At 40.2% G+C, this 4,357-nt stretch overlaps 1 pseudogene; it reads right to left on the bottom strand.

Moving 5' to 3' along the window:
- Nucleotides 1–1,692, bottom strand: part of LOC102755840 — a 3,654-nt pseudogene extending 1,962 nt beyond the window's left edge.
- Between the last annotated feature and the right edge of the window lie 2,665 nt (nucleotides 1,693–4,357).

The raw sequence follows: 4,357 nt of genomic DNA, 5'->3' as shown, positions 1-4,357 counted from the left end.
ATTAATAATGTTGATTCTACCAATCCATGAACACGGTATATTCTTCCACTTGTTTATATCTTTCTCTACCTATTTTTTTCAATGTCTTGTAGTTTTCTTATACAGGTCTTTTACCTCCTTAGTTAAGTTTATTCATAGGATCTTAATATTTTTGTTTCAATGGCAAATGGGATTTTTTTTAACTTTCTCTTTCTGTGAGATCATTTTGGTGTACAAAAATGACAGATTTCTGGCTGTCAGTTTTGTATCCTGCTATGTTGCCAAATTCATTTATTAAACCTGGTAGTCTTTTAGTGGAGTCTTAAAGGGTTTCTATGTACAATATAATATCATCTGCAAATAATGACAGATTACTTATTCTTTTCCAATTTAGATGACTTTTATTCCTTACTGTCTGATCACTATAGGCAGGACTTCCAGTACTATCTACATTAGTAAAAGAGGAAAATGGTAATTGGCATACGATGCTACCCTTTTCATTGGCTAATCAGGGCTATATGCAAATTAACTGCCAACTAAGATTGGCAGTTAACTGCCAACAACATGGCGGTTAATTTGCATATGTAGGCACAATGCAGGGAGACGAAAGGGAAAGCAGGGAGAAGCCCCCTGCCACTGACAGTGATCAGAAACCCAGGGGGGAGCTAAGAGCTGGGGGCAAGGCCCTGCCCCCCAGCCATGATCGGAGAATCAGGTGCCTTTTCCGCCCTGGCCAGTGATAGCAGGAAGTAGGGTTGGAGCCAGCGATGGGAGCTGGGCACGTTCGAAGCTGGCAGTCCCAGGAGCTAGGGGTCCCTTGCCTGGGCCTAAAGCAAAGCCCATGATCCCAGGGCTGCTGCAGCTGCGGGTCCTCGCTGCCCAGGTCGGATGCCTCAGCCAGAGGCGTCCTGCAGGGGCAGGGGCGGAGCCTGTGTGATCGTGGCACCCCCCACTGCCACTGCAGGTCCCCGCTGCCCGGGCCGGATGCCAAGGCCAGAGGCATTAGGCCTGGGCAGGGGCGGAGCCTGCAACCGCGGGGAGCTGGGGGTCCCCTGCCCAGGCCTGACACCTCTGCTGGAGGCCTCAGGCTTGGTCAAGGGGCCGATTTGGTGATTGGTGACCGGAGGGTGATGAGGGTCAACTCCTCTGGCCGAGGCATCAGGCCTGGGCAATGGGCTGATCCTGCAATTGGAGGGTGATGGGGGTCAATGCCTGAGGGCTCCCAGTATGTGAGAGGGGGCAGGCTGGGCTGAGGGACACTTCCCCCCCCCACACACACCCAGTGCACAAATTTCGTGCACTGGGCCCCTAGTGTTGAATAAGAGTGCTGACACCGGTTATCCTTGTCTTGTTCCTGTTCCTAGGGGAAAAGGTTTTAGTTTTTTCCCTTTTTATATGATGTTGGCTGTAGGTTTGTCATCTATGGCCTTAAAAGATTTTTTTTATCAACGTTGGATGTTGGATTTTATCAGATGCTTTTTCTGCATCAATTAATATTATAGTTTTCTTTTGTTTTCCAATTTGTTTATATACTTTTCTGTTCCTATGGCAAGTTTGTTAGGAGGCTGCTGCTTCTGTTGCAGCTGCTGCCTAAATTCTTGTGCATCTTGAGGTGTTTCAGTTGAATCAGAGACCTGTGTATTTCCACAGAACGTCTTGGGATCTCCTGGATGGTGGATATGCTGGGCCAGCTGGGTGGGGTCACATCAACTTCTGCATGTGAGACATAGTTGGTTTGCTTATTGCATCAGCTCAGGTGTGGGCGGGCTGTGCATTTAACTAAGCAGTCACCCAACCTCCTCATTTCCTCCTCCTCCTCCAGAAGTGGACCAACTTAGCTGTTTGTAAGAATTCAATTACCTAATTTCTCATAAAAATTTTTGTCTCATAGGATTTTTTAAACATTTTCATAAAATATCCATGGATTCAACTCTACCACAGAAACAATAGTAATTTGTCAGTGTGGAAAAATGGCTTAGATTTTTCTTCCAAACCGTAAGTTTCTTGAGAACTTATATTTTTTATGTCTTCATGCTTTACGTGATAAATTAATCTTAGAAATGAAAATCAATGCATGAACGATTACATAAATACAGTCAAACTTTGGTAGAACATACTAATTCAGGCAAGGAAATATCCACTAAAGCCAAAAGTAATTATATTAGAAAGAGGATTTTACGAATATATATGTTCAAAAATTGACAACTAAGTTAGTTTACCTGTTTGCACTTATGGTGACACATTTGTGTAATTAAAATGAAGTACATATGAAAAGTTTCATTTCACAGAAAAGTTTTCTGTATGTATTCCTATAATTTAAAATTTACATTAAAAAGGTCTAGTAAATGCATGCATGCACCAGTCATGACAGGTAAACAAATGTGCTTGGCTGGTGTGTGGCTTCAGCCCTCAGGCTTTAGGGCAACAGCACCAGTTACCACAGGCGGTGTGGTGTGATCATGTGCTAACCATTAGTAGTACCTTGTTTATGAGCTTTAACTCTTGGATGTAAATATGTGACTCTAGTAGTAGATATGTAATATTTATTTATGTCAGAGAAATTACTACATTGTTTTTTCCAACACATGGCCTAGTTGCTAAATTAAAAAAAAAATAACAGTGAATCAAGAACAAAATATAACCTGTTAATTTAATTGTAAGTAAACTTAGTTTTCAAACATTTTAAAATTGGCAAGGTGTTAATTTCACATATGATATACAAACCTGAAATTTTGTCCATTAAATCCAGAGTACATTAAATCAAGTGTTTACTGTAAACTAAATGTTTCTGTTGAAATATGATAAGAATTGTTCAGATTTATATATGTAAATGTTACTGTAAAGAGTTTATTATTTATTAATATATGAAGTTATATGTTATCAGATTAATGATATATTATTTCTGTATTTCAGATCTGCAATAACTTCAGGATTTCATAAGAATTGTACATTTGCAATGCTTGAGTACCACAAGCTCTCTTCTGAATCCTGTTTAGAAAATAAAAGCTATGTTTGTAAGCACCAGCCACATTAGCTTACCTAAATCTAGTATAATGGTATTTCCACCCTCTAAAAATTATACATTTTTAGTTTCTTTAAAAGCACTGCAATTATTTTTTGTAGAACTCTTTTTAAGACATTATTTTGAAACCAGCTTTAGGTTCACAACAAAATTAAGAGGAAGCTATTGAGATTTCCCTTATTCCTCTGTCCCCACCCATGCAAAGCCTCCCTTTTGTCAACATCACTCACCATCGTGGCACATTTGTTACTGAGAATGATTCCACTTTGACTCTTCATAGAACTGAAAGTCCATAGTTTGGCCTGGCTGCTGTGGCTCAGTACTTGAGCATTGTCCCATGCACCAAGAAGTCAATAGTTCAATTCCTGATCAGGGTACATGGCTGAGTTGTGGGTTTGATCCCTAGTAGGGGGTGTGTAGGAGGCAGCCTATGAATGGTCCTCTCTCATCGATGTTTCTATCTCTCTATTCCACTCTCTCTAAAATCATTATAAACTTTTATTTCAAAATCCATAGTTTATCCGACACTTCACCTTTGGTATTACAGTTTTATTTTTAAAATCTATATTTATATTAACTTAAAAAATATACATCCAGTTACACATTGTATACTTTTAAAACTTGTAATATTCAGCAAAGTAAATCATGTACATATTATGAATTATAATATCAAGAACTGTTATTTCTGCCATCGCTGGTTTGGCTCAGTGTATAGAGCGTGAGCCTGCGTACTGAAGAGTTCAGGTTTGATTCTGGTCAAGGTCACATGGCTGGGTTGTGGAATTGATCCCCAGTAGGGGATCAGCCGATCATATATTCTCACTCATCATTGCTGTTTCCATCTCTCTCTACCTCTCTTTTCCTCTCCAAAATAAAATAAAAAATAAAAAAGAAATGTTATTTCTAAGGCTGCAATAACATGAATAATTGAGCAAATATTTTAAAATTAATTTACTTGACCTAGCCTTTAAATGTTCAAAATGGGGGCTGAATATCCCAGGGTTACAAGGTGCATAAATGTGTTGAATCAGAAGCGAAAAACCAGGGAAAGTTTGATTCAAAGAATTATTAACTACTTATTGATGAGAGAGGGGAATAAAATAAAATTACAGAATGTACGCTAGGCTTAAGGGAGATTACCAAAATGAAACCACATGGGTGCCAGGTTTTAGACTTCATTGAAGACACTGTCACTACAGAAAGCTTTATGGCAGGTACGCTCACTGGACGGAGGTGGGACAGAGCAGTTCCAAGTCCGCTGGCCCACACTGGTGAGGAGGGATCTCAAGTTCTGACTAACAAGCAGGAAGGCCTCCCTGCCACAGTGTCAGCAGGCAGAGGCTGGGGGAGAGGGGA

Source organism: Myotis davidii, unplaced genomic scaffold, assembly GCF_000327345.1.
Source record: "Myotis davidii unplaced genomic scaffold, ASM32734v1 scaffold1819, whole genome shotgun sequence".
Classification (NCBI taxonomy): domain Eukaryota; kingdom Metazoa; phylum Chordata; class Mammalia; order Chiroptera; family Vespertilionidae; genus Myotis; species Myotis davidii.
This window is presented reverse-complemented; position numbering and strand designations above follow the sequence as displayed.